Source organism: Ursus maritimus, unplaced genomic scaffold, assembly GCF_017311325.1.
Source record: "Ursus maritimus isolate PB19 unplaced genomic scaffold, ASM1731132v1 scaffold_29, whole genome shotgun sequence".
NCBI lineage: Eukaryota > Metazoa > Chordata > Mammalia > Carnivora > Ursidae > Ursus > Ursus maritimus.
In genome coordinates, this window is record NW_024425452.1 from 32,376,721 (window position 1) to 32,388,685 (window position 11,965).

At 38.5% G+C, this 11,965-nt stretch overlaps 1 long non-coding RNA gene across 2 annotated transcripts in view; it reads left to right on the forward strand.

Annotated features, from left to right (window-relative positions):
- LOC103657425 overlaps positions 1–8,944 on the forward strand; it is an 11,172-nt gene extending 2,228 nt beyond the window's left edge. For both annotated transcript variants that reach the window (XR_005838363.1, XR_005838362.1), the window contains exons 2-3: positions 6,598–6,675; positions 7,945–8,944. This is a non-coding gene — a long non-coding RNA (uncharacterized LOC103657425). The remainder of the gene's footprint in view (positions 1–6,597; positions 6,676–7,944) is intronic.
- Positions 8,945–11,965: the final 3,021 nt, after the last annotated feature.

The window sequence follows — 11,965 nt, forward strand, 5'->3', positions numbered from 1 at the left end:
GGGGAGAGGACGGTTACCCGCGGAGCCTCCAGCTGCGTGGCAACGCCGCCCCCTGCCGGTGCCCTGCGGAGCCGTGTCCCAAAGTGGAGGAACCGACTGGAACTTAGAAGCCATTATCTCTCAGTGTCCGGCCTAACTGCTGGGGAGGGGGTGACGCTAGGACGACCACACAATTCTGACAGGCCCACACCCCCCCAAAAGCATGTGTATTCCTCCCTGTCCAACCTGAATCCACCATTCTGCCCAGGCATTCGGAAGAATTACATATGTGTATATTTATGGTTTGACCACCTATTATGCGCCAGGCACCAAGCTAAGTGCTGAGGATATAAAAATGACTATATTTACCCACTTTAACCGGGCATGACAGGCAAGTACATAATTATGGTTCAGCCTTACCTTTTTTATGAGAGAAGTACGTTCTGACACGAATGGTGCGCTAACGGATCAGGAGAACTGGGAGAGAAGCCCGGAAGAAGAGGCGTCGTTTCGATTGACTCTTAAAAAAGTGGACTTTATTTCCATAGTTGAGCAAGAAGGAGACAGACATTATCAGCAAAGGGAAGAGAGAATTGGGATGTTTGAGAAAGGATGTATAGACTGCCATGGTAAGGAGTGAGGTAGTGCATTTGGATAAGATTTGTGGGCGTTCCAGGAACTTGTTGAGCACCTCTGGGCTCTCCTCAGGGCTTTACACCTAAAACTTCATTTAATATTCAGTTTAAAAAGAAGGTATCCTATGTCGAGGAATTTGGAAACAGAAAATGAGGTAGAGAGACTTGTCCAAGTTTCATGGCTGATAAGAGATGGGTCCAGACCTTTAACCCAACCCATTTGACTGCTGTTTAGCCATCATTTTCAGGGACCTGATTATCTGTAGTTCACAAGTATCTTCTCGTTGGAAGGCAAGATCAGCACAAATGGCAAAAAATACTTAAAAAAAAAAGACCTGTTTAAAACGTTTCTTTCAAAGGCCAATGTGCATCCTGCCCTTTTTAAAAATGAGGCCAAAGGGGTAGATCATTTATTAGGTACACTGCACCAAAAAAAGCAAGGGTTTAGCTCTGCTACTATTGTTGTGTACTTTATTTTAGCCCTTCCTGTAAAAAGGGAAAAAAAAAACAAGTTTCAGACCTGTGAGTACCTATACTTCATGCATGTCCGGGATTTTGTTCTGTGGGGCTAAGGGAATCTGTGTTTTACCAAGTTGCCCATGTAATTCTGACACAAGGGCCCAGCCACACTTTGCACTGCATTGACAACAGCCACTGCAGCCCAGTTCTCTAAGTGGGGACCCTCTCCCAAGTGGAGGCTGCTCTTCTCTGCCCAACTGTTCCCTTCTGCCTGGCTGCTCCCATGGCCTCTCCCAAAAGTAGAGGTCATGGCTGAGAGGCAGTAGAGCGTGAGGCCAGACATGGAAGGCCTGCTATGCATGAGACCCTGCACTGGGAAAAAGATGAGTTCTAGCAGCAGTGGGCAAGAGCCCTCCTCTTAAAATGCCAGGGCTTTGGGGCTGACACTTCCTTAAACCTTTATCAAAGTATTTCCCGCTTCCCAGCTGGGTTCCCCCTATCACAGCAACCTTCCATATCTCCATAATCCAGACCCTGCTACCTCCTGCACTAGGACATCTGGGATATCTTGCTTTTGGCAGTACCTTGGTGATGCTTTGACTGGAGTCATATGTGCCTGATTCATAGTGGCCACTTGATACATACTGTTGAATGAAACCATCTGTTGTTGTTTCTCTTCTCCCTGTCTTCAAACTGAGATAATATTTACATTCTGGGGGAAAAATGTTCATCCCTCCATGAAATTGAAAATTTTGCAATTGCAAGCGTTTTATTTTTTTTTCTTGATAGCCATAATAATTATCAAATGAGAAAATCTATACTTTCCTGGGGCGCCTGGGTAGCGCAGTCGTTAGGCGGCTGCCTTCGGCTCAGGGCGGGATCCCGGCTTTCGGGATCGAGTCCCACATCAGGCTCCTCCGCTGGGAGCCTGCTTCTTCCTCTCCCACTCCCCTGCTGTGTTCCCTCTCTCACTGGCTGTCTCTCTGTCACATAAATAAATAAAATCTTAAAAAAAAAAAAAAAAAGAAAATCTATACTTTCCTAACATATTCTCAGCCTAGGTATCTTTCAACACAGTTACCCTTAGTTTAAATTTAGGTTCAGAGTTGCTTTTTTCCCCCAGTCTTCAGCTTCTGAACCTATTTGGTATATAATTTACTTTTCTCCATTTAAAAGGAAAAAGAGGGGATACCTGGGTGGCTCAGTCAATTAAGTGGCCGACTCTTGATTTCAGTTCAGGTCATGATCTCAGGGTGATAAATGGAGCCCCCTGTTGGGCTCTGTGCTCAGTGGGGAGTCTGCTTGAGGATTCTCTCTCTCTCTCTCTCTCTCTTCCTCTACCCTACTCTCTTTTTCTCTCTCTCTAAAACAAATAAATACATCTTTAAATAAATAAAAGGAAAAAATATCTATGGCAATATGAGGCTGAGTCTCTACCTGAAATTCTTAAAAGAAAGCTTTACATATACTTTTGAGGGAAAAACACGATTAGTTGATCTTGATTTAAAGGTTACAGTAATAATCTACTGAAAATAAGAAATAAAAAGAAAAAATTCAATCTGAATCTTAATAATTATTATCATTATTTAGTTTGTTAAAATGTGCCAGGTAGTGTGCTCAGTATTTTATATACATTATTTTCTTTTAAACTTTATGCAAATCTCAAAGCTTTACATATGGCATACCTATTTTCCATGTAGGGAAAGTAAAGTAGAGGAAGGTTAAATAATTGGGAGAAGTGGCAGAGCCTTGCTTCAGACCCACACGTATATTTCCTCTCCTAGTCACTTTCATTCTGTGAGTCTGCCTTCTCCCTGTCTACTCATTTACCTTTTAGGCTTAAAACTGGACTGGAATGGCGCTCTGTTCCTTCTTTCTTTCAAAGTACTGGACATTCAGATTGGACACAACTTTGAGGACCAAAATGTTTTATCCTGAAACAACTGTTGAAGGCCAGAATGCACAGTGACCTAACTGGACTGTCTTCCCCAATCACAAGTGACCTGCCTCTCTGGCAGTGGAGACTGAGCAAGCTGGCAGCCTTATAGCACTTACAAGTAACACTGTACACACTGACACCAGTGTGAGGTGTGGAAGTCTGCCCCAGGTTCATGTAACAGTGATAATACCTTTCCCATTTTGCCTTGTCTGCTTCCTATCTTCTCAAAAATGATTTTAGAAGATAGGAAGCAAACAGATAGGAAATGATTCTTCTAAGCTCATAGCCATAAGGAGAGGGAGAAGAGCCCAGAAAACTACTGTTAAGACTACTACTTCTCTGTTCCCCAACAGTCTAGCCAGTATCTCCACATATTCTTCTCTTGTTCTTGATATTTCCACACCAGTCCTCTCCACTCTCTCCATTGGCTTTTGTACTTTCCGCTGCTTCTACTGTTTGATCCCTTCCACAAAAGGTGGCATGACCCTGTGGAAGCACCTTACAATCCAGGCAGAGCTGTGGCAATGTGAAGAATTTGAACCACCACCTTCACCCCCTTGTGTTACATTTCCTTAGGGCAGAGCCCAGTGATCCCTGAAGCCATTGAGGGACAGACAGCCATCCTTTTCCAAACACGCACATGCAGCTGTCTACATTGCAGGGTAAACTGGAGATATCCCTGTTGTCCAGCTAGTGTTAGAGCAGCAGCCAATCAAAGTGCTTCATGTCAAAATTAAAACTCACTTGGGAATTACCTCTTTTCACAGAGAAATGGTTCTGTAAATGACTTTCCCCATGCTTCTTCAGGGAAATAAATGTGTTTTTATTGAGGGCCTATACGAAGGCCAGAAATATCCTAAGCCATACAACTTATACATTAGTTTGATAGTAACAGTCCAACTTTTTATTACTTGTATGCTTGTTAGCAAGCAACAGGTTAATTTCTGTAGTTTTAAACTTTTCAACCCTTTTTATTCTATAAAATTTAATTTTATCTTCAAAATTATTCTGGTCAATGTGCCATCCTAATTTTGGAGAAGAAGAAAGGCCAGATGATTTTCCCCAAGTTTATGTACCTAGTTACGGAAAAGTTAAAGTTAGACTCAGTTACTGTTAATCATGGGCCAGCACCTCTTTCTTTTGGCCACACTGTTTAATCTTACATCTTTGTGAATGAATTTAAATGATCAGTAACAAATAGTTCAGTTTGAAGACATTCTCTAGCTACACAGAGGATCACTTGTATAGACTACATTCACACTTGTGAATGTCTTATAAAAGCATCACTACTCTACTGTTAAGCATTTTGTAAATGTAATTTCCTAAGGTGGTGTTTTTAAGAATATTTATTTGAAGTCTATGACCTCATAAAAATTTTATTTACTGTCATAGATCAGTGAGGTTAAGAAATTCAGTATGCAAGCAACAAATATGGTAAACAGATGTACATCATCACCCCTAAAATCATAATTGATATATTATCCTTTAACAGTTCTTCATCAGAAAGATTAGCCAGTATTTTCTTGTGCGAGTATCAGTGCTGATTATGCCATAAGTTCTTCCTGTTTTGACATCTTGATGAAATGCTTGCCGTTTCATTCAATGTTGTAAGTCCATGGACCAGATGTTTTCCTTACTCCAAACAAAAGAGACATTCAGAAGTTGCATTCATTTGGCAAAATGTAAACTAGAAATACACATATATTTTCAAAAACTACCAAATATGAATAAATAAACCCATTTTCCCTAAAGTAATATTTGTATTATGAGTTTTTCCTTCTGTAAGTTTGTACTAGAAGAATGTTAAACTTCTCTGAAGAAAATGTTGATGTTTACTTGTGGTACCTGTAAAGCTTTGAGAAGGGTCCAAGGGGGGAATATAATAAATTATCTCTCTTTTCTAAAAGGAATTTGGTCAAAAATTCATGTACCTTGTGGGGAAAAAGAAAAAAAACACCATCTTTTATGGGTATAGCCAGCTTATTCTGATATTTATTTCAGCCAGTTCTTAACTTGTATCTATGTTGATATATCTGACAGTTGATTTATACTTAATTTCTTTCCTTCCACTGATAGCTGATTTCTTTTATATGAGCTTTGAAATTTTAGATATATTTAAAAATAGTGTATACCCATTTTGCCAGCACAATTTTGATATGCCAAAATAAGAAATTCTACAACTACCATTTGAATTTGTAGCAGCTTTAGAAGGTATATTTATTTACTCATATTCATAAACCATACATTGATTCAATAATACCTCCTTGGTTGAGAAAACTTTTTTTTTAATGTTTCTGTCATCACTATGTTTCTAAAGTCTTCTTGTACTAACTTCATCCCTTACCTCAAAATTTTCTGCTGCCAAAGAAGGAAAATTACAACTTAAATAATATAATTAATGTTGTGTGATGTTTGGAAGAAATCACTAACGAAAAAACACATTGTCTTTGAAAGTATGAGAAACTGAACACAACAAATAATACTTAAACAAAAATGTTTTCTTTTTTTAAAGATCTTATTTATTTGAGAGAGAGAGAGAGAAAGCATGAGCAGGGGAAGGGGCAGAGGGACAAGGAGAGGAAGAAGCAGGCTCCCCTCTGAGCAAGGAGCCTGCCGCAGGGTTTGATCCCAGGACGCTGAGGTCATGACCTGAGCAGCTAAACTGACTGAGCCACCCAGGCACCCCCAAAAATGTTTTGTTAAAGTTACTAGAATGACGAACATTTTTAAAAGACAGTTTTTTAAGAAACTGTACAATCTGGACTCTGGGAATAGAACTCTGACTTGAAAATCCTGGGTTCCTACATAAAATATGAGTGAGGAAACCAGCCACAGAGTTTCTGCAGGAGGCGGGGGGACACCAAGACACCTGACCTTATTCTAGCAATGTGGGATAAAAGAGATTCAAGTTTAATTTCCTAATAAAAAGAAAAGCTTCAGGATGCTGTGGATTGGGCATTGCTTGAGAAGGTGCAGGGGATAAAAAGCTATCAAAGTTACTGGTATTTGAAATGTGGGAGCTTCTGACTCGAGAAGATTGGTTTCTAATAAGCCACAACTCCAGCAGGGGTGCTAGGGATTAAAACAGAGTTTGGACTAACACATGATTAAGTAGCCACAGTTAGATAAGTAAGATATCTCTAAAGGGCAATAGAAAAACTGCCCTCCAGGTTTTGAAATTTGTAATTACTCAATGAAGTGAATGTTTAGCATAAAGCAAGTGGTATTTTTAATTTTTCTTAGCAGAATGCCAGGATAGAATATTAAAAGAGGAAAAAAATACATATATTGTGGCTGAGAGTCTGCCCCCATACCATCCGTGATTTCCATTAAAATTCTGAAAACATTTATTTTTTCTTCACTGGCATTAATTTAGCTACCACTTCCCACTCCCGTCTATTTAACATGAGTTCTATATGAATAGTAGCTCACTCAGCTCCCTCACACTAACCAAGAATGTATGGCTTTGCTGTGTGTTAAAAAATAAATGCTTCATGCAAGCACTTGTGACTTGTCTGGTTATCTTCCACTTTTCTTTTCCCTACTTGTCTTTGAACATCATCAATGTCCTGCTGTGTGTTACAGGACTCGTTGAGGAGGTCAGCATACTCAGCAGTGACATGGGTGCCTTATACACTGCTGAGCACTGGAAATACCTGCAAGGTGAGTCCATTTCATACTCCGAGTAGTACATCCATATTTTAAATTTAGTATTTGAAAAATAAAATTAGAAGATAACATGTTTTACTTTAAAATTTGTTAAAATATTATGTTTGTGTGGTACATGCAGTGTATTCTATTTTGTATATTACAACTCTAGACCACATGAACAGATGACTTTAAAATATTTCTGACACCAAAGTAAATACCCTTTGCATATTGGATAGGTCATTACTTTGAGTCACATTTTTTTCATAAATCAAAGAAATTGAGTTATCATGACTAATTCTTAATCCACTTTTTGTCTAAAGATAGCAAACATTTGGACTAAAAAATTGAAAAATAAGCTAATTATTTAGATGTTTTATCTACATGATATTAAACAGCCAGATGTCTGGTTAAAGTTTTTGTTTTTAAATAGGGCAAAATGGAAATTTAGTTGTCTTCTAAATTTAATTAAAGACCAATTTGATCGAAACATTTACTCTGGAACTTGCATTATCGATTTTGAATGCCTGTATTGAGCAAATTAACCAGAGGCTTTACAAACTGCATTTTACGCTGCACGCTGACATGGGTAGCCCAAACTTCTAGCCACCCTCAGTCCTAATGTAGTGCACCATCCCCATATCTCTGAGTTAAAAGGGGCAAATCAGGGGGAGTGTTTGAACCTAGCTGTGCTGGGAGGTGAGGGTATGTGTGTACGCATGTATTTATATCTCCCCTAAATCTCCCCCCAGATATTTGTTCTTTTACTCATCCTTTCTCATTGGCTATTGAATCAGACTAGTGCTATCAGCCACTATTAGGCTACCTTTTGTAAATCCTTAGTTTGATCACTGGCACTTGAAAATCAACTGGCAAATAATCTAGATTAAATAGCTTAATATATTCTGCGTGTCTGTAGTCAAAATTCTTTGTTTAGGACAATGTTTTCAGTTGAAATATGGTCAACTTTAATAAATATTCTCAGTGTTATTATGAAACTAAGTTTCTGATTTTATGATCATTTGATGACTCATTTTTCTGAAGCCCCAGTTACATAGGATTAATGGGATTTTATTTGGGATTTAACTTTTTTTTCTTTTATTTGTTTTTCAACACTTCTGGGAATCCTTCAGAAGCTTCCACCACTGTTCTGTTTTTTAATTAAGTTGTGATATAAAATTAAAAATTTATCATTTACTTTTATGAGGATGTTATGTTACTACTTACTCAAATTCTTCTCTCTCTCTCTCTCTCTCTTTTTTTTTTTTTTTTTTTTTTAAGTAGACTCCACACCCAATGTGGGGCTTGAATTCATGAACCTGAGATTAAGAGTCACATGCTCTATTGATTGAGCCAGGTAGGTGCCCTCTTAAATTCTACATTAATGAGTGTTTTGATTAAAACTTATGTTCTTATTCTTAGAACATTTAAGTATTGTGACTATGCGTCCCAAATCAAAAATACTTATATGCTTATGAGGACAAAGAGACTGTATATTTTAAATCTGTTTAGTTCTTCAGAAATCTAAGATGTATGGTAGTCCTACATTTACTGTAGAGGATTCGGATTCCTCTTTTAGTTTACTTCTCTTGGACAGTGACATTTCATACTGGTCATTGTTAAGTTATAACAGAAATGAAGTACAGGGGATTTAATTCAATATTCACAAACCCACAGAGATATCACCATACTCTGTCACTTAAAATTAAAGGCACACTTAGTGGAAAGCACTGACTATAAATAATCAGTTTTATAAAATTGAAGTGTAAGTTATTCTCCCAAAGTCTGTGAACAAATGGGATGTCTCACTGAAGAACATTGTAGTCTTAAATAGTTTTAAGTCTCTTGCCATGACTTTTAGCTAGCTGTATGGTTTCTTTCATCTTTGGCTTCAGTCCAGCTTGCTTTCATTTGGGGCTGATGCCACTTTTTTTTTTCATTAATTTTGGCTAATAAATGCCTCCAATATATTTTACTATATTTAATTGCACTAGGAAATTGGACTTCGATTACAATTAAGTAGAACATTTCAAATATAATATCATTATAGCATAAGTTGGTCCAGCATCTGTGTTAGATTACATCATTCAAACACACGAAACAGTCAGATTTCTGACTTGATCATCCCCTGCAGGCAGGGATTTGCTGTTTCTTGCCAGTTGAAATCTGTTTTCTTGTTATTGCTGTCACTGGCAGTGGATCATCCTCACAATTCCATAAATGCTGTTGAACTCCCAGCGGTTTCCTATAGTTCTTATCTATTACATTGTTCAAGAATATTACTTTAAACTATAAAAAAAAAAAAAAGAAAGAAAACAGGAATAGGCTGTTCTTACAGAACTTCACAAACTTTTCTTTTTTTTTTTCTTTTTTTTTTTTTTACAAACTATTTTCAATCAGGATTTAGGTAATAACTCCTAGCCCCAAAATAGCCAGTTCACTTTGTTTTTAATAAATTTTAATTCAAAGAAACTTCACCCTGGAAGAAACTGGGTTTGTTCCAAAGGTCCAGAAGCACTGGAGATCAGCTATCCATGTTCCTTTAACCTTATGGCATGATCGCCTTAGTTAATGCCACATCTTCCTTATTCATTTCTTGGGAAAGTCAGTGGGTGACATGGAAACAGCTGAGTACATTATTCTAAGATGAAGTGATTAAATCATGTGGTTGAGGGTTGGATGCAGGAACCCTGGGGATGGATATCTTTTCCCTAGTTCTTGACATGGAATCTTTCTATGAGAACTTACAATTTGTCTCTTTAAAAGCAGCCCATGCTTCATTTGATGTCACCATAGTAAAAAAACTCTCTTCAAGGTTGAGCCTAAGAGGGTTAGTGGGGGTGAGTAAAATATTATCACACATCTTTGTTGAGGAATTACAGGGGATTAGAAAGACATGTTTCATAACACAGAACATGCGCATTCATATCATAGCTTTGGGGAAGTGGTCCCCTAGTGCTGAGGTGAAAGGAATAGACACAAGATTGTTACACAGGGCCAGGCTGGGAGAGCAGCAGGCTGGGCAATATTAAATGAGAAAATATGTATAACTATATCTTAGAGCGTGCCTGGTGCTTTGTAAGCTAACTCTCTGCAAGATCTGGAGTGGAGCCTAATGCTTAGAAATGGAAGCCAGCAGTGGCAGAGAGAGGGTCCAAGAACCAGGTGGTACTTCTTCTAAGCAGCAGGCCCCTGGGGGTTCAAATGATACTCCCAGTGTCAGGCTTTAGGGAATCCTCTTTCAGAACATCCACTTTGAGGCTCAGGCAAATTTAGCTGATTCCAAGTACCACCTGAACTCAAAAGCAGGTATATCCTGCACCCCCATCTTCCCAAGTGGCTGCTGGTGAGGGATAACACCATTTACAAATATCCGCTCGTAGATCTGGAACTGTTGGAATAGAAATAGGGACTTTTAGTCCCTAGGACAAAGAGGGTTATAATGCCCCTTCAGTAGGACTACCCTGGCAAGCTGGCAAGTTAATAGGGTACAAAACTGGCAAGTTATTCATGATCTCCATAACAGGAAGGATCTCCAAAGTTAGAGAAGTTAAGGTTCAACAATGGAAATATCTTCCTTTTTAAAACGCCTCATAAAAGTTCTGAGTAAAGAAGAGATCTTGTCTTTTTAAAAGGTTTTTTTTATTTTTAGACAGAGAGAGTGGTGATGGGGGCAGAGGGAGAGAAAGGTTTTTTTTAAGATTTTATTTATTTATTATGTCAGAGAGCGAGAGAGAGCACAAGAAGGGGGAATAACAGGCAGAGGGAGAAGCAGGCTCCCTGCTGAGCAAGGAGCCTGATGTGGGACTCAATCCCAGGACCCTGCCAGGACCCTGTCAGGACCCTGGGATCATGATCTGAGCCAAAGGCAGACACTTAACCGACTGAGCCACCCAGGTGTCCCAAGAAGAGATCTTAAGGAGAACCCTCAACTGACAGGAGCTGACCCTACCAGCAGCCTCTGACCCTTGTGCCTGAGCATTGCCTTTCTGTAGGGTCTATTACTTTGCCTCTGTCACCAGACAGCCTCTCTTTAATTTGTTGGCCTACATGTAATCACAACTTTCTTTTTCTTCATTCTTCTTAGTGAAATAGTGACATGTAGCATTTTAAAAATTAATGTGATTCAATATTAAACAAAAATTAAAAGGCAGTAATTACAAGCAAGATGCTTCACATAAAGCCATGCTTCCAAAGTCCAAGTTCTTGATTTTAAGACAAATACAACCTAACCCCCAACACCGTGTAATTTCCTGCTCTGGGTCTTCCTCCCACCTCCCCATCCTGCCTGTTACTTGGTCAAAGTTTTCTAGTTGCCATATTTTTTCCATATTTCTCAAAATGTGGTAAATATTCAAGCAATAGGCTGAAATAGATAATTATAAGGAATGGTTTACTTCATCGAGGTTTGTCAAGAAAGGCTTCCCTGTAGAGAAAATAAGGTAAGAACTGAAGGATAAACAATGGCAGAGGGAACAGCTTATATTCAGCAGGCAAGAATCTGGTGTCCTAGAGAACCAAAACAAGTTCTATGGGGCCAGGGCATATTGAAGAAGGGAGACAGAACATTAGATTAGTCTGTAGAGAAAGTAAAGGGCTAGATCATGAAGGCCATGGTGAGGTGTTTGGCTTTTATCATAAGTGCAAGAAGTCACTGATGGCTTTGAGCAGGGGAGTACCAGGATCTGATTTATTTTTTTGAAGTCCTTCTTGCTGTGTTAGGAATAGGGAATCAAAGAGAAAAAATGGAAAAAAGAGAAACCACTTAATAGGCAAGTGCATATATCTGGGCAAATGATGAAGCTGGCTTTGACTACTGTTTTCAGTTTTGTTTGTCACAACTTATTAGGGTCACACAATGATTTTAGTGAAATAGAATGATGTACAATAGAAAATATCAGAGACCATCCTATCATTTCATGACATTTTCTTCAAGTTTATTATGCATATCCACCAGATATGCATGTATAGAATTATACTGTAAAGTGGACTTATCACTCTGGGTACTGATCAGAGAAGCCATGGTCGTAACAGTGGAGGCAGAAAGAAGAGGGGATTCATCAACATAAAGATGTCCAGTACATGGAGATGGAAGAGGTCCACCACAGAAAGCACATAAAAATAGAAGAGACAGAGTCCTGTGATGTATTTTATTTCACTTTAAGTATTACATTCCTATCTTTGTACCCTGACTATTCTTTAAAAGATTATTTACAACTTATGCAGAGTAAAAATATAAAAAGATTGTACAATTAATACAGGAAAACTGAGGAAAATTACAGATACAAGTAGCATTTTTTTGAAG